Here is a 27,580-nt window from a genome sequence, read left to right as displayed (position 1 = left end):
GGAAGTTTGATTCAAAAAGTTTTTAAGGTAAGTGGTGTAGTTTTTGATTCACTTTACCAAAGTTTTGTAGCAGTTTTTCTCAGAAAATGTCATGCAAACATCCTTGTCCCAGATGAGAATCAGGCTGTGCTCCAGTGAAAATATTGCATCAGTGATCCCACTAATATGGGCACAGTGACATACAGTGTGTAAATACCCTGTATTGTTTTTTTTTTTCTTTAATGCGTGCAGAGAAGTTACCAACACAGTTAATTTAAATCAGAATCATAAAAGCACACAGATGGTTATTTATTTATCCAAGTTTAGAGTAGGTATATGTGGAAGAGATTGTTCCTGATCATGAGACCATCCTCTCTCTCTCTGATGTCCAGCAGAATAGTGTTTTATAAGGCTTCTGTTGTTCAGCACCTGAACATTAGCATAGTATTCCCCAGGGCACTTCTGGACTTGAGAAATAGTTATCATATATGTCTGTCTTCTTCATGATTTTCATCAAGAAGGAAAAATTTAACATAACTAAATTGCAAATATTAAAAAAAAATGTTTCAGCTACTTTAACAGTAAAGCTAAGTGAATCTCTACTCTCTTCTCAGACTTTTTGTCTTTTGGTTTTTTTACAACAAAAGTTTACTCTATAAAGGGATAGAAAATATTGAGGTAAATGCAAAAATCATGCTATTAAAATAGTGCTTTTCTTTGCTACTCTGTGAAATATTCCCTATATAAAATGGAAAACTGTTTCAATAAGAACTGTAAAGAAACAATTGTTTTCTGAAGCCATCATTTAAAATGATCATTTAGCTGTATTTTCAATGTCTTATAAATAATACAAAAATGTGTTTGTTAATAATTTACACAGAGACTTGACAGTTTCCCCCACACAAATCAGTCATTATTGCTACAAAAGCAACGTAACCCAGAACGAGCAGCATTACTTTTACTGTGTTTAAGGAGAAAGGAGTGGGTGATGTTCATCCCAATTATACTGACAAGAACAGAGGAAAACAAAAGGCTGTTTTTCAGTATTTGTCTGCACACATGAAAGAAGGAATAATGGCATTATAAAAAGCTGGTCTGTGACCAAAACCCATTTGTTCTACTGTATTTTCATTATCCACCTGTATTAATGTGACTGCATCATCACTCAAAACCCAGTTATATGTTTTACAGATTTATATTAATTTCCAGTTTCTATTGCAAATATTTATTTAAAAAACAGAACAAAATACACAAAGCAATTTTAAAATAACTGCATATTTAAAAAAAAACAGGTAACATGATCCATCAAGGGTGGTAAATTGAGCACTGGGAGGCCCCTTCTACTTTTTCAACTTTGTCCTCACTCACTGGACCAATTCAGGAATATAACTCCTTGTGTCAGCTTCATACTTAAGTTCACATAATGTTCACATCATTTATAAAAAACAGAGACTGAGTACTGAAATGACAGTTTAAATAACCTGTTCCTTAGTCAAATCATATGCATCAAGAGAAATGCATCAAAACCAAAAATATTACTACTGTCCTTTAAGCAACTCTTTATCCTTTCTTCCTTTCTGTTTCTCTTACAAATGGTGTTAGGTACCATATTCCAAAGGCTATTCTGTGTTTATTTTAGCTTTATGTGTAATACAGATACAAAGAAAATCTGTACATAAAAAGTCGTTGATAAAGGAAAACACTTCTTCTTGATACATACGCAGATTGCTAGGAGGTCAATATGGATCAAAAAAATTCTGTGGTTTTGAGAACTGGTACAGCAATAAACTCATATGTGAAACTGTAATAAAAAAGAAAATAAAAATGAAGAGATCCCCGAGATACAATATATTAAGAAATCCCCTCTACTCAGTCCTGGTGAGGCCACATCTGGAGTGCTGTGTCCAGCTCTTAGCTCCTAAGTATGAGAGAAACATGGAGCTCCTGGAATAGGTCCAGTGGAGGGCAACAAGGATGATGAGGGGACTGGAGCATTTCTCTTATAAGGAAAACCTGAGGGACTTGTGCCTGTTCAGGCTTGAGAAGAGGACAGAGAAGGGACTTCATCAATGCATATTAATATGTGAAGTTCGGGGTGCCAAGAGGATGGTGGCGCCAGCCTCTAGGACATGTGACAATGGACAGGAACTGATGTACAGGAAGCTCCATCTGAATGTGAGGAAGAACTTCTTGACTGTGTGGGGGACCAAGCACTGGAAAAGGTTGCCCAGAGAGGTTGTGGAGTCTTCCTCATTTGAGATACTCAAGAACCATCTGGACACAATCCTGTGCAATGTGCTCTAGGATGACACAGGGAGGTTGGACCAGAAGACTCGCTGTGGTCCCTTCCAACCTGATTGTTTATGTGATTTCTGTAATTTGTGATACCTTCTTACAAAGGATGAAGGCTTGACAAACATGCTATCAACAGGTAAAGATAATGAAGAAATTAATATATTTTCTTACATCCCCTTTATGCAATTTAAATAAAAATAGTAGCATAAAAACATATGCATGAGAGCATAACTGAAAAATCCAGAGTATTCCTAAATTCAGACACTTTAATTAACTTTAGATATTAATTTGTCCTTAACTGTCTCTTAATTTGCATTTTACTACTCAGAAGTGGGTCTTGCTAATGTTGAGGTCTGCTGATACAGCAATGTAATGAGGGGTCCAGGTTTTGATTCTGGGATCTGTTTATTCATTTGTAGCTGTGTATGGATCAAGGGATGAAGAAACAAGTGTAAACAGAGGATACTTGCAACTAGGTAAACACTGATATATTTAAAATAATCTAATTTTAACTCTGTGTGATCCCAAATTTGATTACTTTCTAGAATAATTCTAGTGAAGAAAGTTTACTGACAGTAATGTCATGAAATATTTTTGTAAGAAAAATTTCAAAGTCAAAACAGACATCTCTGCCAGGAAGATAATCCCTGGATTTACTTTTAACCAGCAATAAAAGAAATGTCTATTATGGTCAGATTTCTACTCTAAGACACTCATACTTTACAATATGATCACTAAACATAAAATTTGCAAGCAATCCAGAAAACAGCAATGAAGTTTTCAAATAACATAAACATTTATTTTCTGTGTTTTTCTCCTCTCTTATTTTTTATCCCATCCATGATGGCTACTAAGCTGGGAGAAACACAGTCTCTTTAATTTAAAGCTTCATTTCACAATTAAGAAAATGAAGAAGCATGTTTTAGTGTGCTTACATAATGGATTTAACATCTTTTCATATAAATCAATAAGGTATTTTGCTATTTAATCTATTTATGCCTCTACTCAAACAAAAAAAATAATCTTATATAACTAATTTGCCTTCACCTTCAAATTGCTGGCCACCAAATATACCATGAAATGATTTCTTTATTAGTGTAAAAGAAATATCTGAATGCACAGATGACAAAGATCAGATAACTGATCAGCAGACAAATCTTCTAATGACATTTGATGGTGTAAAACTCTCACCAAAAGTTATAATAAAGGGTCTGAGTTTTTCTGAAGAAGTAGTAGCTGCTTAGAAGAAGGTTAGCCTGGGAGTCTGAGCAGACTTGTGAAAAATGGTGAGGGTGAGGAAAGCCAGTTGACTGCAGAAGAATTTTGGAAGGAGAAAGAAAAGGAATTAGCTAAGTACATTTGACAAATATTACATTCTTGTTTCTATGTTGTTTTAAGCACTCGGTGTAAAGATGAAGTTGTGTTCACATATAGAATACAGAAGAGATAAATATGAACAAGGAAAGGACGGCCAACTTCTAAATGTTGAAAAAGTAATAAGAATTTTTTTTCAGTACAAGTGGAACAGAAAGGGGAATAGTCATGTCAGAACATGGGTGGCCCTTGGGAAGTTCTGTCGTAAATTAAAAACTTGCTGATAAAGGATACTCCATAAAAGCTAGTGAGAACTGTAATAAATCACAAGGATCAGAATATGATTGGCAAAATCTCCCAAAGAACAAAACATCGGAAATACTGACTTCATATGAAATTCCTCTCCCAACTGCCAAATGCTGTCCTACCCTAAGATAGATGATGGGTTGTCAATTATTAGAAAAGATTCTAGGCAGCTTTATGAGATGCCAAGCCATAAAGTCATATGTCTGTACTAAACACATCAGTAAGAATAGTATGGAAACATTAGAATTACAGAGAAAATAATGTTTGCTGACTACTGAACTCAAGATAAAAAAGATGTTACCCAAACAAGACCAATTTGCTAAGGGATCTCATAAAATGGAAATTCTGTAATAAAATGGCAAACCATTTCAACATGGATGTGAAATGCCATATCTTCAAAATGAGAACCCTAATTTTACGTAACAGAAAATTGCCTCTGAGCTGGAGAATACCACTCATAAAGAAAAACTTGGGCAGAAGGTGAACAAATGTCAGAAATCAGCCTGAAAGGAATAGAGGACAAAAGAGAAAACAATGCCATGCTTCATAGAATCATAAAATGGTTTTGATTGGAAGGGATCTTGAAGATCATGTAGTTCCAAACCCCCTGCTGTAGGCAGAAACACCTTTCACTTGTCCAGGTTCTCAGATCCCCACCCAACCTGGGCTTGGACACAGCTGTGGATCAACTTTCATCTTTAACAGCTCTTGCGGTTTTGGTGCTTCCCTCTCAGAAGGAATACACTAAAACTGGCACATTCTCAAAGAAAGCAATAGTGATAGCCACGGGGATGAAACAGCTGATGTTTGTGCAGTGGATAGGCTAGAGTGCTGCCATGTGGAGAAATAAAGGATAACTCAGGTAGGGACGGCAGTCAAGAAAATTGTGAGACTTGTAGGTGACTTTATCTTCCACATCTAATAACAGTTATTACAGAGGTTATTACATGGATCCAAGTAACATTCAAAACACACTGAAAGATGTGATTCTTCACAGACAATCTAATACAGCCATGAAACTCCCTAGCATGTTTTATTCTGAACTCTGAAAACTGCAAGCCCAATTAGATAAAGCCCTACAATAAACTTAAAAACAACCAAAAAAAATAAAAATCAAGGACTATATGCATACAGATAGCAGTTATGGTTCAAGAAGTTACTAAGATAAAAAACCCTGGTGTCTAGAAGAGTGTTATTATAAAATTTATTTGTCCTAGTGTTCATTACTAATTATCTATTTCACTCTTGAAAATAGGATTGAGGGCTTCTGTACATCTGATCTGAATTGATATGATTGGTCTTACTTGCTTATGACCCAGTAAAGGTATAATATGTAAACACCCTTTAATTCTTTTGCATGTATTTAATGCAAAAATACTATACACAATATTACAGTCTGTAATAAATCCTTCTTTTTCTGTTTAACCTCTAGTTCATTCAGTAAGCTGGATGGATGTCTGAAATTTTAAAAAGAAAAAGTATATAATCATGTAGGTTATCCCACAATTTGCCCCAATTCTGCTTCTTTTGAGTAGGCTTCATATTATTCCTTTCAGAGTGAAAGATTAGTCTATAGCAAAAAGGCCTGTTATTTGGAAGGGTACTTCTGTCAGGCAACTGAGGACAGGTAGATGTCAAACCACTTTACTCTGGTGTCAAACCCGAGACCATAGGAACCTCTCTTCAGCACATTGGTTTGCTAATTGTGCCAGATAACTAATTATAAGAGCTGATGATGTTCATAGACTGTTGGTTGACAGCATATGAGAGACAGCAGGACTACTTGTACTGTGAGAAAACTCATGGGTTGAAATAGAGACAGCTTAACAGTGAAATCAAAAGCCATGTGCACAAGCAAATCAACAAGGAATTAATTCATTGCTTTCCATGGGCAGGCAGGTGTTCAGTGATCCAGGAAAGCAGGGCCCCCTTCATGCATAACACTGTCTTGGGAAGAAAAATGCCATTTCTCCGAATGTGCTCACCTCTTTCTTATCCTTCCCCCAGTTTTGTATCCTAAGCATGATGTCATACAGTACATTCTGCCCTTTGGGTAGTTGGGGCTAGCTGTTCCAGCTCTGTCCCCTCACAACTTTTCTGCAAGCAGAAAAGGCCTTGACTCTGTCTAAGCGCTGCTCAGCAGTGACAAAACCATCTCTCTATTACCAGCACTGTTTCTAGCACAAATCCAAAACACAGCACCACGCAAGCCAGCTACTATTACAAAATTTACTTCTACCCCAGCCAAAACCAACACAGGTAAATACAGGCTGCAGTAAGAAAATGTTTGACTGCTTTATTTTAAACACTGGATTAAAACTTGCAGACATTAACTTATCAGCAAAAATTATAATGGACTTTAATAAGACTAGAAGAAATAGAAGTGACAGAACTTTCTGTGCACTGGAGAAAAGTTAAAAAAAAGTTTTTAAAATGTTTCTAAACCAATGGAGATAGCATTTATCAACTTTAGTCAATTGACTTCACTGGGATGTGCCAATGAAAAACTGGAGTAACACTAATGGTAAACCAGATCTTTAATTTTTATATCAATAGCATTACCTCAATCAGAGGGCTTTTATGCTGTCATTTCTTCCCATTAATCATCTCAGAGATTCAGAAGGTTCTGTTCCACGTATGTTGTAGCAGCCCACATGTAGCCTTGCTTTCTATTTATAGTTGTGTGGCCATCAGTTAGAAGACGTGGTTTTGAAAATGTTGAAAAGCTGCTGATGTTTTTGCAAACAAAGAAGCTAAAAAAATTCCTATAAATTCTGAGAATAATAAAGGATGTCATGTCTATAGGCAAGTTTCATTTTATGGAGGACAGCATATGCTGGAACCCAAAACAATGAGGAAGGTAATAAAATAGCTCCACAGCAGCTAAGACTTCTTACTTCACCTTCATCATGTTGAATTTGTATGTATTAAAATGCTGAGTGAAACCATTTTCCTCAGAATAAATTTCCAGTAAAATACAAGGACTTTGACAGACTGGCAGAGGTAAATACATTACATTTGATTAAAAATTCCACAATGATCTATTTTTTTTAATTCTGTCCTCTATTTTTGCTAGATAAATGAAGGTTTGTACCTTATTAATAATTCTCATGATGCTCTTTTTGTAGCATTTTTAGAAGCAAGTTATTTTGCATGGTATTCCAAAGTGCTATCTATTCTGTTTGGAAAAAGAAGTGATGCAGATGTGATGGATCCTGACATTTTTCAATTATAATAATACAATTTCATGTAAAAAAAAAACCCCTCTTTTCCCACATGAAGTATTTTATATTACTGAATTAATTTGCACATTGAAAAGATGTGCAAAAAGAGAAATAGGTAGGAATCCACTGAACAACTGGCAGTTGAGGACAATATCTGAGGACAAGTAAAACACAGTAATATATCCAAACCCAAGTAAGTCATAGAATCAAAGAGTGGTTTACATTGTAAGGGACCTTAAAGATATTCTAGACATTTTGCACTAGACCAGGTTGCTCAAAGTCCAGTCCAGCCTGACCTTGAATACTTCAAGGATGTCACATCCACATATCTGGGAAATCTGTTCTGGTGCCCCACCACACTCTCAGCAAAGAATAGGAATCAAGATAGGAGTTATACTTACTTTAATAATTCCTGTGGAGTTCTGTAGCTTTCACCAATGAAAAAACAAAAAGAGAGAGAGAGTTCTAAAAACCTCAGTCAGGTTTTTTTAATTTAAAATTGAATATGCCATGGGGTTAAGCTCCTTATTATACCAAAGTGATATTTTCAGAATACTATTTTCCACAACTGCATGTGAAGCACAGTAAAAATTGAATCCTTTTGCTTAGGAATCTCTCCTTATAATGGCCAGATGTTCAAAATGACAGAATGTAAAGCTTTTATTTGATCATAAGAGCAGTACTTTTGAATAGTATGTATACTGTCTTCTATATTTTTCTGTGATGGACAATTCCTGCATTTTTCTATATTTTTACTTAGTATTATCTGTTGTTCTGTTACAGTTACCTACTGACAGCTCAAATTTATTCAACCCATTTGACATGTACAACAGTTATATGGTAACCCAGTCCCTCTTGCATTCTTTCTATAATGAGCTAATAACTTCCCTGTCATTAAAAGTCAGTTTTACTCCTTTCTCTTATATGTCACACTTCAGCTCCCACTTATTCTCAATCCTTATTTTCAGCAACATGATCAGTTTCTTCTGCATATTGATCTCAAAGGGTATTCAGTTTACAATCTAATTAATTATTAAGTGAGGAATTTTTCCTTGCACATTAGAATACATGAATGCTAATGTTTTCTTTATTTAATACCCCTCCTCATATAAGTCTGGTGTATGACCAAGTTAGTCACTCAAGGAAAGAAAACCTGTGAAAATGTTTTAGCTTTATTTCATTAGCTATTTCACCAACAAATAAGAGATCAATCTTAAGACATCTGTGATCTTCAGTTATATTCATGTTGTAAGAATATAGTAAAGATCAGAAGAAAATGCATCCCATACATACTTCCTTTTTTTCAATTGAATTATATAAAGGCTTAATTTTGTAATGAATGGTCTGAATGATATTGTATAAGGAATGCAAGCATAAGGGGTGGAATTTTGATTCTGTTAGGGAATGAGGGAGCTTGACTTTAATTCTGGTCAAGATAGGACTTTAAAAGCTATAAATTTTTATATCATTATCAAATGATACAAACTGCAATATATGTCAGATTTATTTTCTTCTTTCTCTGCCTTATGTTTTATTTCTGTCACTAATTCTCCTTATGTAGGCTTATATGTATCTATACACCTATATTTACATATGTATACATGGGGATATATGTTAATACAAGTGTATATATACTTATATATGTATTTGTCTATAAACTGTGTGCAAAAGACATATCCATTTGTTGTCAGATTTTTTCATCTGTTCTATATCAAATGTGGTGGGCTTTTCTCCAAATATTAACATACACGTAACTTCATGAATTCATGGATACATGAATTCATGAATACAATCTTAGTTTCTATATGGAGTAGATTCATAAATCTTAATGAAACCATGACCTTCAGGTATTTTTCTGAAAGCATGCCCTAGTGAGTGACAGAGACTCAGTCTGTGTTTTTGTGTGTTCTTTGCAATAACAGTATGATTATATTTTTGCCAGTGAATTTTAGAGAGCAACATGGATCTATGATCAGTTTAAGCACGAATAAATGTATTTAACAACCATTTATATGTTAATAAATTTACAAAATAAAACTGGAATTTAAAGATTCAACAGGTCAAAAGAAATATCACTAAAGGCTTTTAACTTAATTTAATTTGTTTAAGTCAGTCCTTAAACTTTCTCATAACACTGTTAATTATGATAATTCAGCTTGCTTTGAAAACAGTCCAGGATTTTTAGCATCTTCCAAATGAATATCCCAGAAATTCTGTATGCAGCAATTGATAAAGTGGGACACCAACTATTGCTTGGGAGTCCTACATTTATAGGTGCAAATTTTACACTTTACTTTTAAAGTCAGTGTTCTACTCATCAACAACAATTCATCATGAAAGCATCTACTCACATTTGTTCAATTCTCCTACTTTCCTTATTTCATTGCTTCCAATAGGTGAAATAAAAACTCGGAGTACAAACTAGGTTGTTACATGTATTTTTTCAAAAAAAGAATAACTCAGAAATGTTGCGCTAGTCAGCTGCTCATTTTTATTTGCATTTTAATTTCTTCTCAGCTGTCCATTTGAGCTGGTCTTCTCTTGTACATTGTTCTTATGAAAGAGAGCCTATTATCAAAGACTTCATGAGAAATTCAGTTTAATTTCTGCAATATAGTACAAAGGATTTTGACCAGCTACTTGACTGTAAAGTGTGTATCACTCTTAGGGTGTGGCTACCTAAATGTGGGAGAAATTATACAGTAATAGCTTTTCCTGTATTTGTTTTGATACTTGGCCTCTGATCTCAATACAGAATTAGATGTTATATCTGGTCATACTAAATATTATTAGCTATTTAAAGAAATAAATATTTCAACTAGCTCCATTGATCCAAAACACTGATCAATTTTTGCTTTGTAATTCAGTAAACATCCCTGAAGTTTAAACAATTTACAGAAGACAGAAGAATAAAAATATGTAATAGTCTCAATTTACAATAATAAAGATAGGTTGAATTCTTTAAATAATGCATAATTCATGTTTGTGTCTAGTTTTTGGAGGATTTTATGAAAATATTTCTGTTTAACATTCCATTTTTGAACTAAACATTTGAAACTAAGTAACATGAAAATGTATTCAGAAAAAAAGATCCTCAGCTATCCTTACCACAAGAATTATAGAAAAGACTATTCAACAGAAGTTATTAAAGTTGTCTGCAGCCAAACTTTTTTGTTAGTAATTCTATCTTTAATTCATAGTGTTGTAAAAATTTGTCAGTCATTCCTTTAAAAGATTTAGTTAAGCACAAACTCTGATGCATATACTCCACTGCTACATGTCTAGTTTCTTTTCCACAAAACTCCAAATTTACTCAAATACATGCTATTTCCCTACCCTCATTCTACCTGAATGAAAAAAAAAAAAACAAAAACCAACAAAACCTAAACAAAACCAACAGAAATGCTATTCAGCTGACTGCAGTGATGAAAAGGTTAACTCAAGCACAAGTTAACATTACAGACTTATCACCAAGAGCACTATACAAAGGACTACAAAAAATAAGCCAAACAAAATAATCTGATTTCTAATGAACAAACCTACTAACAAAGCTTACACGAGCATATTGGGCACATGCTTCCATTACAATCTTTTTTCATCTGGAAAGCTTCCTAAATATTGTAAAGCTGTTGAAATATTTGAGGTTTGATATTCTCTATGACATCTTTCCCTTCACAGGTGAGTAAGTCAAACAAAAACTGGACTCAGCATTGAATGTTGAGGGACACCACTAGTGACAGGCCTCCAACCAGACTCTGCCACTGCTCACAACCCTCTGAGATCAGCCATGCAGCTGTTTCTCAATCCACTTCCCACTCTGAGCTTGTCTATGAGGATACCGTGGGAGACAGTGTCAAAAGCCTTAATGAAATCAAGGCAGACAACATCCACTGTTCTTCCCTCATCAATCCAGCCATTGTCCCATCACTGAAGGCAATCAAGTTAGTTAAGCACAATTTCCCTCATGTATTCATCAGCTTTCAGGTACTTCTATATACAAATCAAAGAAGTTGTATAATGAGAAGAAATGTTCTATATATAATTCTAAAGGTTTTTAAAAAATAAAACATGACATGTTTAAGAGAAAAAGTTAATGCTTGAGTTATAGCAGATGAAAGTGTCCTAGCATCAGTTTAACGTGGTCCCAGATAAAGCTGTGCTAAAAGAAAGTGATAAAAAAATTCTTTGGTTGAAGGTTGCATTAAAATTGCTTCCAAGAAATTACTTGAGGTAATCTGGTTGTGTTGCTTTTCCTTTTGATAAAATTTGATAAGGTCATTTGGTGCCAAATTACCTATTACTCCTAAGCAAGATTAAAGTTTTTTACAGTGTCAGGTGAGGGATGAAAAGCTCTTTGAAGGGATTCCCAAAACTCTGTTCATGAATATTTGGAAAATTATTTTATAACTCAGGTTTTCTTTGCTGCTCTGGGGAAGTTTTTTGCTCTACCTAAAGTAGCCTTCACCACAAGAGTGCTAACACAGCAGTGTATACTTGTACTGAAATACCTGTCTATATTGAGGATTTACAGGATTAAACTGATCCACTGGAAAACTTTGTGCTAGCAAAATACTTCTCCATTAAGATCAGAGTTGAGCAGTTTTTAAACTATGAAATAAAATATATTTAAAGAAAAATGCAGATCATGAAATTGCTGAATTTGAAAATAGATATAAGGTTTGTTTAAAAATTCTGTCTGGGCCAAAACTGGCAGATTATTATTAAAATTTTTTTTTTTTTTTTTTTTGACAAGAGCCAAAAGAATGGAGTTGTAGGGCAGGACATTCTTTCTTCTCTTCCATATACTTTAAAATCTACATCCTACCAAGGCACATTTGTATTTCTGAGTGAAAAGGCAATTATTTAATGGGAATCACAAATTTCAGAACTATATTCCTACCAAAAAAAGTATATTTATTTATCTATTGGTCCTGAAGATCAATAAATAAAAACTTATTTTACAAGGTAGGGCAGGATTTTCAACAATTATCAGTGAACACAGTACTGAATGTGCTGGATTTGGTTGGCGTAGAGTTAATATTCTTCAAAGTGGCTCCTATGGGGTTTTGTTTTTGATTTGTGCTGAGCACAGGGTTGATACTACAGAGATGCTTTTGCTTTTGCTTAGCAGGGCTTGTGCAGAGCCATGGCTCTGCTTTTCACACTGCCACGCTGTCAAGGAAACTGGGGGTGCTTCGGAGGTGAGAGGAGACACAGCCAGGAGAGGTGACCTCAAGTGACTGAAGGCATATTCCAGACTGCATGACATCATGCTCAGTATATAAACTGGGGGCAAGTAGGAGGAATGGGGGGACATTTTGAGTGATGGTGTTTATCTTCCCAAGTCCCTGTTACATGTGAGGGGGCCCTGCTCTCCTGGAGATGGCTGAACACCTGCCTGCACATGGGAAGTTGCAAATGAGTCCTTCTTTTGCTTTACTTGTGTGCACAACTTTTGCTTTCCCTCTTAACTCAAACCCACGAGTTTTCCACCTTTGACCCTTGCTATTTTCTCTCCAATCCTGCTGGTGGGTGGGTGAGTGAGCATCTGCAAGGGGCTTGGCTGCTGGCTGGGATTAAACCATGACAGTCAAAGAAATAGAAAAGGATAGTGGCCGAAGGATGGATGTGGTCCACAGGAGTCAGTGTCCCTCTATGAACTTGTGTAGCTTCAAGCTAGCTGTCTAGTTCTACTTTTAGTGCTAAGATTTTCAACTTCTTTTCTTGTGTGCCATTTCCTCTTTCTCCTCTTTCTATTTCTTCCTGTCGCATATGAAAACTTTGATTAGTGCTTTAAAAAAAAAAAAAAAAAGAAAAGTTATTTGAAGATCTATGACTTTATCACCAAAATAGCTGTACTTCATTTAACATACTGAAGTATCACTCAGAGCAGGGCATGAGACAGTTTAAGTGGTTTCAGCACTCACAAAAGCAGGAATTATAGCAGGATCAAAATCACATTTTTGGTGATGAAAAATCTTCATGGGCACTTTACAGGTCCTTTGTATTGCAATTTAGTGAGCCAGACTCCACTTACTACTGATTGACTTACAATATCTACCGCAGAAAAGAAAAACATGTTGCTTTATTCCTCATGGAATTGCACATCTATTGACCAATCTCTGTTGTCCAGTACTAGTTTCCTACTCTGCAAGCCATAGCCTAGCTGTAAGGCTTTATGCATGATATATATGAAAAAAAAAAAAAAAGAGCTAAGTACTTCTTTTGTCTGAATTTTTAATTTTCAATCCATCTCCACTGTTTCTCACAAAAACTTGTACATTTCACTTATGTAATAAAAATAAGCTCAGTCCAAATGCAGATTTAGATGCTTTGCAAAGACAGAAATATATGCATGAAATAATGTTTCATGTGCTGAAAACAAAAGTCATTAGCTGAGAATATATTAGCTTTTAACTCTTCTCATTGTTCCATATAAAAATGAATCACCTATACTACTTCTCTGCTACACTCATTACCAAATAGTCAATAAAGTGTTTTCTATTAGACGCAAGTGTAACCGTCTTTCAGGACAGGAAAAAAATGGTGTTGGATTTTTGAAAGCTGAAGCCAGTTCTGATTCCATCACTGCTGGATTTGCCTGATTTAACCAAGGTCCATTCTTCATTAATGTGGTGATTAAAAGGGAGTCAGGTTCAGGTTCTCAAATCTGGAGTGGAAGAGGTGGGCGCAGTGAGATGTCCTGCACAGTGATGGGCACATGCTGTTCCCACCCAAAATCAAATCCCTCGAGGTACACACTGGACCTCCGCATCCTCCTGCATTGCCCACAAAGTGTGCTCACATCCTTGAGTGAAAGCAATCCAAAGTGTAGTTTTTTCTCTGTCTAAGGCAGGAATAACTCAAACTGTTTTCCTCAGCATATATTTAATATGCACTACAGAAACTTTATCCCCTTCTACACTACATATAAAGTTGGGTTGGGCTGGGCCCACTAGATCCTCTATTGCTGACTAACCATGTGGCTTCTGCTAAATGTGTATTCCAATGCAATGAAGGTCCCACTGCCCATTACTCTCAGAGTAATCTTTAATAGTGCACTGTGTTCAATCTTTCCAGAGGCTGGTGCATGATAGGGAGTGAGATATGAGGCATCGCTCAATGCCATGCTCTTCGGCTCAAGTGTTTATGAGGTTGTTTCAAGAATGAGCCCTGTTGTTGGATTCAATTCTTTCTGGGTACATATCACTATAAGGCTTGCTTTTTGAAGTCCAAGGTGGTTCCAGCCATTAGGTTTTGCTTCCACCATTGTAAGCACATGGCACTTGAAGTCACAGGTTTGGGGAAGTGTGATAGTCAATCTGCCAGGCCTCCCCATATTCATGTTTCAGCCATTGTCCTTTATAGTAGAGAGGCTTTATAGCAGAACACTTCACATTCATGGATGACCTGTATGATAATGTCTGTGGTTAAGTCTAATTAGCTCAATTGGTTAGAGCATGGTGCTAACAACACCAAAGTTATGGGTTTGGTCCCTGTATGGGCCATTCGCTTAACAGCTGGATTTGATGATCCTTGTGGATCCCTTCCAACTCAGAATATTCTGTAATTTTGTGAAAATCTGCCCCTTGATCACCAGCCTGTGTATATGTTGTATCTCTTTCTTGATGGCCTTGGGTGTCATGGGCCCCCTGAGCTAGAAATAAGTCACTCATGTTTCCAGTCCAGAACCACTTAAGCCACTTCAGTCTTAGTAATCTGATCTACCTGCTTGTTATTTTGATGTTTTCAGTGGCCCAACTCCTGTGTGCATGAGCCTCTTGAGGTACATGATGTACCTTCACACAACCATGTTCTTCACCCAAGCAACAATATTTTGCCACAGCTCAGAGGGGTTCAGTTCTGTGCTGCCAGTTGCTCTGCTTCCACATCTGTAACCACTCCCAGAGGGCACTTGCCAACATCCACGAGCCAGGACAAAGATAGAATACATTTTTCTTGGTCAGCAATGTCTAAAGCAAGATGGATGGCCTTCACATCTGCAAACTGACTTGATTCACTTTCTCCTTCAGCAATTTTAGTGATGTGTTGTGGATGACTCCATTCAACCACCTTCAACCTCCAATGCTTTCCTACACTACTGCAGGACCCATCAATGCATACTCCTTCTCACCATCTGGTAATTTATTACACAGGGAGGCCTCTTCAGCACTAGTCACTGTCCTCTGGTGGCATTCACAAGTCTTTGCCTCCTGGCTGGACAGACCACTTCTAGGATTTCTGGATTTCTGGGGATTATTATTTGAGCTTATTATTTGATCAGTGAGACTCAATTCATGGAGCATCAGTTGCATGATCTGTACAATACACTCTCCTTTTGAACAACCAACAGCACTGGCAGTTGAGGTGTCAGGAAGAGCTGTGCTTCAGTACCAATCAATTCTGAAGCAGCTCAAATCCTTTTGTAAGCTGCCAGTACCTCCTCAATTGGCGTATAGTGGCTTTAGATCTTCTGTATCCCTGACTCCAAAAGCCTAGGGGTAAACCTCAGGTCTTCCCTGGTGTTTTCTGCCAGAGGCTTCAGATTCTTTCAGGTGCAGTGTAGGGAACATTTTTTGCATCTTGCCCTGTCCTGACTAGCCCAAGGGCTACTGAATGAACTAATTAATATCTGATTTGTTCAAAGGCTTGTCATTGCTGTGGGCTCAATTTGAAATAATTTTTCTTCAAGGTCATTTGATAGAGAGGGCTTACAATCAGACTGCAATTTGAAATATGTCTTCTCCAGAAGCTCACAATGCATAAAAAAAGCTTGTGTTTCCTTTGCCTTGGTTGGTGGAGACATTGCTGTTATCTTGTTCTTCACATATCATGTTCTTCACTGGCATCTGACAGCATACATCTTGCCAGTTTATTCCTAAAAAACTGGATCTCCTGTGCAGTTCCCTCGACCTTATTTTGGTTTACGGCAAAATCAGCTTTCAGAAAGATTTGGGCTATTCTTCCTTTACTCAGAAACTTCTGTTGCTGTATCACCCCACACTAGGCACCAAGAAAGATGGCTGTGGTTTAACCCCAAACAGCAAGTATCACACATATGTTTGCTCACTACCCTCCCCACCCTGACCCCATGGACTGAGGAGGAGAAAAAAGAAAGGGTAAAACTCATGGGTTGAGGTAAGAACAGTTTAATAATTGAAATAAAGTAAAATATACCACTACTACAGCTACTACTACTTCTACAACTACTACTTTTAATTGCATTGCAAGGGGTTAGAGAGAGTGAGAAGCCAGGAAAAACAAGTGATGCACAATACAATTGCTTACCACCCACTGACCAATGCTCAGCTCATCCCCAAACAGTGACCTTTTCCTCATGGATAATCTTATGTGCTGGACATGACATTCTGTGGTATGGATTAACCCCTTGAATAGCTGTCTCAGCTGCGGTCCCTCCCAGTTTCTTGTGTAACTCTTCACCGTCAGAGCATGAAAACTGAAAATCCTTTGATTCAGAGTAAGCATTATTTAAAAACCACTAAAATACAAGTGTGTTATCAGCATTATTCTCATATGAAGTCCAAAAGACAGCACTGTACTAGCTACTAAGAAGAAAAACAACTCTATCTCAGCTCAAACTGGGGCATAGGAATAGAAAAATGGGCATGAACTACTCTTTTTCATGTACTGAAAACAACAACAAGAAAATCATCAGCTAAAGACATATTAGCTTTTAACTCTTCTAATATTATCCCTCTCTATAAAAATGAATCACCTACACCGTTTGTCTGCCACACACTTACTTAGCAAGTGGTCTACAACGTGCTTTCTGTTAGGTACAAGATGCTTCAGTTTAAAAGAAGACTGACTCGTATAGCAACCCTAATGAAACTTTCTGAACCTTTGTGGATAATGTTTTACAGAAAATGGATAACAATGACTGCATGTTCAACTGCAGGATATTTAGGACACAGTAATAGTTTCAATTATGGAATACAAAATAGTGTTTTCTAATAGATGCAGATTGTAAATTTCAATATTATTCTGCCCGGCTGTTGCCATCTGCAGGAGCTAAAGAGCTGAAGTAAACATCCAGAGTAAAGGGATGTGATGAAACACAGATAGACCCAGCGTAAGAGAACAAAGTTTTAAAGGCAAAAATCAGAGATGAAAATGAATGGAATTTGTGAACCCATCTTCTCTTTGAAAGTGTTGCATTTAGTCTTTGATAACTTAAGGAAAGGAGGGAAAAGGAATACAGGAGAGATCTTCTGTTATTTAATTCTAGCCTAAAGAATAGCTTAGAATACTTGAGTATCTCTTACAAAAATTCACTACTTATACACGCTACTTCCCTAAGACCCTCTGGATTGGTTTCAACCAGGAATTCTCTGGTGAAACCCACACCTCATTTCACAACTAAGTTTTGAATAGGAGCTGAACAAACTGCCACTAGACAGTTTTGGTATGTAAGGATATAACTTTATTAACTATTACACAGATTTCATGGCTTTTCAGTGAAATAGCATTGCAGAAAGCTCAAAATAATTCCTTATATCTAAATATTTTGTTATTGTGAGCTCCAATAACAGAAAGAAGTGTGGTTTGCAAAAATGGAATATCTGAGCTTTGTCTCTTGATGAGGACAATCCAAAGCTTCCAAAAGATGTACTCTGACATGGTTTCCTATTGCCGGGAATAATAAGGAAGCTATTGCTTAAAGCCCAACACAAAAATGAATATTCTGAGTATATTCTATATAAAGACTGATTTGTTGTGGGGTAAAGCAAACATTTGACTGTGCATGCACAGAGACTTTTTAACTATTTCAATTTATTGTAACTTTTAGGAATGCACTTCAGTTAGGAGTCACTACTCTTTGTGCTACCACATTGCAAATTAAGGTAAAATTCCAAAATGAAGTTCAGAAGATTCCTGAAAGGAAATTCTTCAGATTGCCTAATAATGGATGGATAAGACCTGGCTGAGGAGTGACAGTCACTCAAATAGTGGTATTAACTTTCCAATTACCTTTTTCTTTTTTGCTGGCTCCACTTCCATTAGCTAGCAGGTGATAACTGGAACACCTAGGAGGATCAATCGGCTTGCTTCTTATGATCAGGATAATAATGTGGTTGACTTAAATTCATGTTATATTTGACAAAAGACAAGTAGAAAGATTGACTTTGCCATGTTCTTGCTGATGCACACTGGGTAAGGCACAACTATAAGAAGGTGGAATGAGGCTGGATCTTTCTTGGAGACCAGGTGAAAATGCCAGATCCCAGACAGGCAGGGAGACCATTGCCCATGAGAGGAATTTTCTAAGGTGGCAGAAGGGCAGCTGTGAGCCAAACTTTGGTGTGATAAGAAAAAAAAAGAAACAACAAACTTTCCTAAAGACTCAGTGATGCCTGTGTAAAGCCTCCTTTACCAGCCTAAGATGCCCTTGACACTTGATAAACGAGAGCAGTTTGAGGTGATAACTTTCCCAATTACAATGTGTGTAAAACTGAGGCAGAGGGAGGAAATGACTTTCAGAACCTGTATCTACTGGCAAAACTGACTTTTTTAAAAATTCAAAATTAATTTCAATATAAAATATGCTGCAATATAACATCATTAAATATGAAAAGCTTTCTGGTATCTCTCAGTATCCTTACTTTAAGGAAAATATAAAGTTCTACCTCAATGCTTTTGTTGCTGTGGGGTCTCAGAACAGAATAAATGTTCACACAGCAAATTCCTATAAAACCAAGTGTACTGAAGTGTATACACATTTAAATTGCTAGATTTAGAATAGCAAATATGTTTATATTATATAGAATTAAATTACTCTATTTAAAATAGCAATAACATTTATATTATGGGGGTTTTATCAGTTGTTCTCTTTTCCACCATGTCAGCACACAGTACTGTACTAAAATGCCAGGATAGCTAGGGCTGTCTATGCAGTCTGTCAGCCTGCAGCTGCAGATAACTTTCTTGTTCCTCTTCTACAGAGCACATCATTTGACAGAACATTGTCTATCAAATCTCAGCTTTTCCTGCAAACACTGAGCGAAGTGCAGCTTTTCCTGCGAACAGAGTGAAGCATAGAAGTTCGATTGAATGAACGTGGATATTACATTTTAAATAATTTCTTACATGAGACTTTTTAAGACAATCTTTTCTACCATTACATTCCTGATAAGCCCATAGGGACATGGAGATGTGCCTGCCAAATATTAGCAATTCTCAGTTCTCTGTCGTTCAATATCACTCCAAAGAGGTAACAAAGCTATTTAAAGTGACTTGGACATTTGCAAATCCACTCTGCAAATGCAGTTAACTAAAAGACAGTAGTAAGCACTAATCTTACTGCTAATGACACAGCACTGGGGGACAGAAGAATAGAAACCTGGCTGGCAAAACAGTAAGCTGAAAGCCATTATCAGCACTGAAAAAACTGGGTATTTCAAATACCAGAGACATAAGCAGTTTTCTGACACCATTAGCATTATGCAACCTAGAAGGTAGCAAAAATCTTTTGGTCTCCTTCATAAATTACACTTTAATTTAGTTGAAAAATAATAAGCAGGTATGATGTAGAGATAGGTGTCAAACAATTACATCCTCCTTACCATGTTATTTCCTTAATGCGATACTTAATTATATCTGAGTGATGTATTTTAGGGTCTTTGAGATGCATATATTCTTTGCAATACCTACATGGCTTGATTTGTAGTCCAGGCACTGAGGTTACTGAAGAGAATCATGAATTAGCTGTTCACCATACCATGAATGGAAAAGTAGGAGAATGGCAGAAATATAAGTTCGGTTTTTTGTTTGTTTGCTTTTGTTGGTTTGGTTTTGGGATTTTTTTTTTGTTTGTTTGGGTTTTTTTTGTTTTGTTTGGTTTGGTTTGGTTTTTTAATTTGTTTCTGTTTATTATTACTTTTGCAAACACTTTCCCGGAAGCAGTGACAATAGGCATTTCAGCAATTTATATTAAAATATAAAATCATCCTCTTCCCTAAATTCATAGTTTACAGACTCAGCAATGACAATGAAACGTATAAAATGAGTGCTTTGAATATAGATAGCCTGCACAGATCACAGCATGTGTAAAGAAAATTTAATTAGTATTTCTCTCTGTAGCATAAAATATCAGAGTAAATAAGCACATTTTTCAAATGTGGGAGACATTTTATATCTTCTAAAATTCTACCCATTTCTCAGGTTCACTTCAGCCAGCCATTCATACAGAGAAATCTTTTCAGAAATTATGAAGCTGATTGGGCATGACAGATACATAAGGCTTAATTTAATATTAGACAAATAAAACCAAGCACTATATGCAGGAGGTATAAAGGCCAGCTGTAATGAGAACAACATATATAGCTTGGAAGACAGAGAATATGGCAGTAAGAAAGGTGATTGATGACAGAAAAAACTGTACTAACAAGACATCCTTGAAACCATAAGAGTGTGCCATGTAAGGAAATGCAGGTAGTGATCACTACTCATCCTAGTGCTGTCAGTCTATATGACTCCTTAAGATGATATTTATACTCATTTTACGTGAATGTCATGTACAAACGTTGTTTTTCTTCATGAACTGAACAAGAAAACCAAAAAGAGTTGGTGTTTCTAAGGTGGGTTGCAAGACAAGACCTATTTGTTAGAGTAAATTATGCTGTCAACTTGGATGATCTTTCATCTAAAATACAATCTTGTCTTCCCTCATTAGCTGTCCAGAGCAGGAAATAGAATTACGAAAATGGATTCTTTCACAGAGGATGTCAGACCTCTCATGTGTAACTCACTGGAGAATTACTTCTTTCTTTGTCATACAAGGAGACATCCAGAAGTCCCACAATGTGTAAAAGGGAATGGAGACAAAAGTTGATAGCAGTCCTGTCAATGTCCTGCAAAGTACTGCAGAAAAAATCTTAAATGAAACTTTTTAAGAGGAGCTAACACGAGAGTGAAGCTAAAAAAGCTGTAACTAGACAAAATTCATTTTTATAATCATTTTGTGGAAAAACCAAATGATTCAGCAGAAATAACCATATGCCTGGTTTAAGACAATTTAGAAGGTGGGCACTCTAAAATGAGTTATCTCCCCTTAATTTTAATCAATCCTTTCCCACCAATGCAGAATGCATACAACTAGACGTAAGTTCAAAATAACAGTTTACTAACAAGCAAAAGAACAACACGAGAAAAAATAACAGTAAATAACCATCAGATGCAAAACCATTAAATCTCATGAACCCCACAGGAACATGATTTAAGCATTCAGGCCAAAGCGTAATCTACCAGGTTTGCCCATACAGGTTTTTGCAAACCTCACAAAGCAAACTAATTTAGTAGGAGTGTATGCAGGAGTTATTTGTTTTTATAACACCCTTTAGTTATAAAGTTAAATTTTCTATTTTGAACACTTCTCAAAGAAAAGAGTTTCTTTCTAGGAACAAAGCATTGTTGACTTTCAACAATGACTGATTCTCTCATTCAGTGTTTTTGTTCTGTGTGACAACACTGCAGGTTACTTACACAGCAGGACATCTAAATATTACACTCCCTGTATGGAAAATTTATCAATTTTCTGATCATCCTTACTGTACTGAAAATATAAAAACATGATAGCTCAGAATACCAAGCAAAAAATGACATACTATTTTTTGATAATCACTCTGTACAAAAAATATCATTTCTAGCCATTTAAACTGAAAAAATATTATTCAAAGAGCTTGCAGTATCTATGTAAAATATACATTTTGGATTAATTTTAAACTAAATTTTAAAACTTGGTAAAATCCAATGAAAATAAACACGTATCTCAGAGAATATGCTGGATGAAAGAAAGAATTAAATATTTTTAAAGGTGTCATGACATGTTCCCATGACAAAAAAGTGTAATTATAAAATTTAAAAACAAATACAACTCATTTCACATATAGCAGCAAATTTCAAGTTCACGACATTAAGTAGAAGCAACAGCTATCTACAAAATTGTTGAGTCAATGAAAAGTAACAGCTGGTGATATGTGAATCCAATGAAGTTACTGAAAAGAGTAACTTTTTCAGCTTCAATGTGACTATAAAAAGAGTAGCATTATTGCACTTAAGTTGAATAGACAGTCTTATATTCTTACGCTCCTGCTCACCCACAGTCCTGTTAATTTGTTGACTGTCTGTTCAACCATCATATATTCAATCCAACACCAGTGTTTCCAAGGCAAAAAAAAATAAAGGCACAATGCCACATCCAAAACATCACAGCATAAGTTCAACAGGGATAATATTTCATTGCAGCACTTCTTCTCAGACAGTTCTCTGTGAACTTCCCCAGTGTGGGTCAACTCTCATGAACAGCAGCCCTACTGCACCTGCTACAAACATGAATTCCTCCCAAGGGCACACAGTCCTCCCAAAACTGCTGTGACGTGGGTCACTCTTCCAGAGGTGCAGCCCTCCAAGGACAGGCTGCTCCAGCCTGGAAGCAGGGCCCTCTCTCTCCACCGTATCTCCCACTGGATCACAGCCTCCTCCAGGCATCCACTCACCCTGGCATGGGCACCTTCCCCACGGGCTGTGGGTGGATCCTGCATCCCCTGTGGATCCCAATGGGCTGCAGGGGCACAGCTGCTTCACCCTGGTCTCACCACAGCCTGCAGAGAAATCTCAGCTCTGGCACCTGGAGCACCTCTACTGACCTTGGTGCTGCCATGTGGTTTCCCTCACATGGTCTCACCTCCTCCACTTCTCCGGCTAGGAAAAAAAAGCCTGTGCCTCATTTTGTTTAGATTTTCTTCTTAAATCTGTTATCACAGAGTCGTTATCCTCATCTCTAATTGGCCCAGCCCTGGACAGCAGCATGTCCATCTTCAGAGCCATCAGGGATTGGCTCTGCTGGGTATGGTGGAAGCTTCCAGCAGCTCCTCAAAGGAAGCACCTCTGTGGCACCCCCTACTACCAAAAAGAGCTGTGTGCCAAACCAATACAATCAGTTTTACTTTTAAGCATAAACGTTCAATGCTACATTTGGTAGGAGAGTAGGGAGAAGAATATTGTATTAGCATATTTTAATGCAAATACAAAATCGTAATTTGACAAGAGCTTGAACTAGGGGAAAAAATTCCAAACCCATGGGCCAGCTTCACTTAAATAAACAAAAATGAGCAAAAAAAAAAGTAACAAATTAACAACTTAAACTTCTGTAAGAAAAATATTTAAGTACTTTTTCCTGTATATACACTGGCTGAAAAAATAAAGCAAGTTTCACATCAAAAGCCTATATCAAATCCAAAGCATAGGTGAAGAAGAAGTGGTGCTTTATCAGCTGAGACCTGATAGGAACCTATTGGAAGAAAGCAAAACATTTAGACACTGAATTTCCTGGTTAAATAAACATATTTTAAGAAGCATGTACAATAATCATATGTGTTCTTGGTGGACTTGGCATCAAAAATTGAATTAATCTTTCATTGTTTTTATATTAGTTTACAATTGTATCAAATACTTCTGTAAAAATACTCTCTTGGCCTTTTAAAAAAAACTTTTAGACCACTGAAATTTGGAGGGTTTTTTTCTTTTTGAAGGATTTCCCTAATTTCCTTTTTAATCTGCATATGCCTTTCACTTGATGACTTATGAGGTTCTTTTTATTTGAAGATTTAAATCCCATTTTCTTTGTTCATAATTTTTTCTTCATTTGGCACTAGCCCGTTTGAGTATACCACATTGTATTCATTTTTAGTATTCCACATCTTTAACCAAAATCTCATTATGGAAAGAGTAGTGACTAAATCCTGGCCATACTTTATAACACTTCACCAAATCCTGTGAAGACTTTGATAAAGTTTCAATTTCTTTAATTTAGTATCATGAACTCAGGAACTGTCAGATGGCATCAATAAAAAAAAAATATTTGACACTAAAAAAAAAGCAGGTACTGAAATACCGGTTTTGCTTGAAAATTGCTGGACCAGTCTACCATTTTTCATTTTCAATATAAGATACAACAAATACCTTATAAACAGCAAGGATTTTTCTGTAGATGGCAGGAAGAGAAGGAAAAATTGCTAAAAATAATGAAAAAAGAAGACTCTATTATGACATTTTCTGATCCCAGCATTTAGTTCTATTCCATCTTCCTTTTCTTCGTAAAGTCCTCCCAGAGAACACCCTTGAACATTTAGCTTTACCTTAAAAAACCCAACAAAACAAACCAACAAAACCTACAAAAAACTCCAAACTTACTTAAATGTTGTTACTGCTCCTAAATTAGTTTGTAAGTAAAAAAAAAATGCTCAGACTCTAAAGAAAACCTAGAGCAAACATTAGTAGAAGTCATACTAAGGCCACAGTTCAACGTTCTATTAGCCATTTGAAGAGAGATATGTAATTTTACTGTCAGATTTCTGTGGATTTAGAGAATTTTATTTTAATTTACATTGTACACTATTTGAACACAATGACAGCTAGATGATTTTAATTTAAGCAGAGAAGAATTTTAGATTCCTTTTGAAAGGATATCTTGCTCCTCATATTTGCTTTAAAACTTAAGAAAATTAATAAAATTTTCTGCCTTTTTCATTTCTTTGAATAGTGGCAGTATATCTGTTCATTTCTGCGTAACTCCAGAAATAAATTTCCTGTGGAAGGCTAAATCCCAGCAGTGTACTTTGTGTTTAGAGTGGATGCAGAAATGCAGAAATGCATCATCCTAGTTTGTGACATCAGTGACAGCTGAGGTGGACCAGAGTGATATCCTTGCCAGGAAACTGTCTGAGGAAAACCAACACTGTTAGACAAACACAACCATAAAGCAACAACAAAAGAAACATCCCAGAAAACTTGATTTAAACTAAGAACAATTGTCATGAGGTGACTTTACCTTTAAGATAGCTTTGGGAGCTAAGGAAGTTGAAGCTGCTGGTGGCTGACGGGAGTCTTTTCTCCTGACCAATTATCGGTCATTTCTAAGAATTGACAGCAGTTTTGACCATTGAAAAGTGAGATCAACTTGTGAACACCATCTTAAGATGTAAAGCCAGAGTTCTCTTGCTCTCTTTGGTTTCCGGCTTCTGAAAAGGTAACAAGGCTGTGTCTCGGCCTCCTCCCCCCGCTCCAGGCCGGACAAGGGTGGGGGGGGGGGTTGGGGTGGGGAGAAACGGAGCCGGCCGGCCTGGCTTGGTTTGTAGTTTCTGCTGCTGGACTGAAACCTGACACCATGAACATCTGCAGCTTTTCCAAGACTTTAATTCTTTTACTACCTAGATAAAATGTACAGATTATTCCTTTTTCCCAGAGAGACAGAGAGAGAGAGAGAGAGTGAGACAAACAACATGAAGAAGACAGTGAAGAAAAGAGTTAAGTTTTAGATGGGGAAGAGAGAATAAGGAGATGCTTTATAAGCTGAAATATTTTTCTGTTAAACCTATGGAGATGGACAATAGTGTTCTGAAAAAACTCCTTTAATTCATGACAGAATATATTGGGAGGAATGGAGTGTTCAAAGTGTGGATTTTGAGCAAAAGGTGGAGTAATTGTGATACAGTGAGGTGCTGGAACAGAGTGAAGCAAAGATTTGAGGCCCTGAGGGACAGTGAGAAAACTGTTTCCATAAAAGCTCACAAAGACAGATGAAGAGAACTTTTGCCTTTGAATAACTCATCCTTAAAAATGACATCCCTGGACTCATTGACCCATACACACCTCAGAGTGATGTGAAATGGGAGGAGTGAACTGATGGCAGGATTTCCAGGCAGCTGGCATCAGAGAAATAGAAAACTATAATAGAAATAGCTTTCTTGTGAGAAACTCCATAGATTAGCAGAGGAAGACTTCTGTTTCTCTACAAAGACTGATGAAAAGACTCTAGCATGAATTGAGACTGTTTTAAACAAAGTTCCAAAGTTTTTTGTCTCTATGTTGTCATGTGAACAAGGGAATTGTCGGTAGTGGGGGATAAAAGGGTTTTCTAGAGGTTTATTCTGGTGTTCTTATTCTTGTAGTTTTGTTAATAAACTTTATTTATTCCTTTTAAATTTTAAGCCTGTTTTGCTCTTGCTCTAATCCATATCTCACAGCAAGAAATAAGTAAGTTTTCTTGTAATTTTTTAGTTACTGCTTTAAAACCACGACAACAATGTAGTGCTGGGGTAGGTTTGAACAAACCACGGTCTAGCAAATGTTCTTCTATAAGACCATATTTAGAAGCTATCAATAATCATTTAGTAAAATATATATTAATCTAAAATGGGATTTAGGCAGAATTAAGGCACCACACCAAAAATTCAGAAAGTATGTGATTGCAGTTCAATACTCTGAACATCTAGCAGTGATGGATTGCTGGTTCATCTGGAGATTTAATGATCTTACTTTCATTCTCAGTCTTTTGAAAAGAAACACTAGGTGTATTATTTCAGTCAGTTCATAGTATTGAACTTTACAACAAAGTCAGTGCTTCCATTGGCAAGAGAGCATGGGCACAGGTGGATGGAGAGAACCTGAAGGCCTTGGAAAACACTAGCTGAGCATGATCCAGTAGTGTGCCCAGGTGCAGAGATGGCCAACAGCACCCTGGGAGTTATTCACAGGGACATAACCAGGACACTGTGGGGAAGGATTATACCCCTCTGCCCAGCACTCCTAAGTTCCCATCTGTATACTCCAAGCTATGGGATCCCTCCAGCACAGGAATGAGCGAGGGCGCTCAAGCTGGCTGAGGTCTGTGACACTTCCTGTGAGAAGAGTCTGAGGGACCAGGCTTGTTCAGCTTGGAAGAGAAATGGCCTTGGGTGGAAAAAATGCAGCCTGCTGCTACCTCTGTATAGTTTATCAACAAGACAGAGTCACCTTTGCTGTGGTGCACAGTGGGGAAATGAGAGACAGCGAGCACAGGGAAAAACAGTACTTTGCAAGGAAACTCTTTTTCCTCTGAAGACAGTCAAACAGCTGAAGAGGCAATGCAGAGAGGTTGTGCTGTATCCATTCTTGAAGATTTTCAGAGTTCAAGATTTTCAGGATGAAGCCCTGAACAACTTTGAGCAATTTTCCTAGCATCCTATCATCCTGTTGTTTCAGAATGAATGAGAACCAGCCAAAATTCCTTGATGAACATCTAGATTTTCAAATGAATGGTGTGGAATCTGAATGCCCAATTCATCTGAGGCAAACTCAGTACCTCTTTCTGGACTTCTGTTAATGAGGAGGGACTAACCATTAAAACATTGTAGGACCTAAGCTGTAGATGCTTAATTTCTTCATTAGATCTAGTCTTAGTCACCATGGCATGAAGGCTTTATGGCATTTGTGCAAAGGTTTTACCCAAAGGAAAAAAATAAATTCTCTTTTTGCTGTCACTGGCAATTTAAAAAGCTAATTTGCAAAACAACTTGTGTATTAATGGGAGGCCTTAGGGATATTTATATGAACCCTTTAAATTAAACCCTTCAAATGCACTTTTTAATCCTATAGAACTGACAACCATGCATTTAGCTAAGTTT

The sequence above is a fragment of the Poecile atricapillus genome, chromosome 2 (genome assembly GCF_030490865.1).
Source record: "Poecile atricapillus isolate bPoeAtr1 chromosome 2, bPoeAtr1.hap1, whole genome shotgun sequence".
Lineage (NCBI taxonomy): Eukaryota > Metazoa > Chordata > Aves > Passeriformes > Paridae > Poecile > Poecile atricapillus.
The sequence above is the reverse complement of the archived record's forward strand: the minus strand, read 5'-3'. Positions refer to the sequence as shown.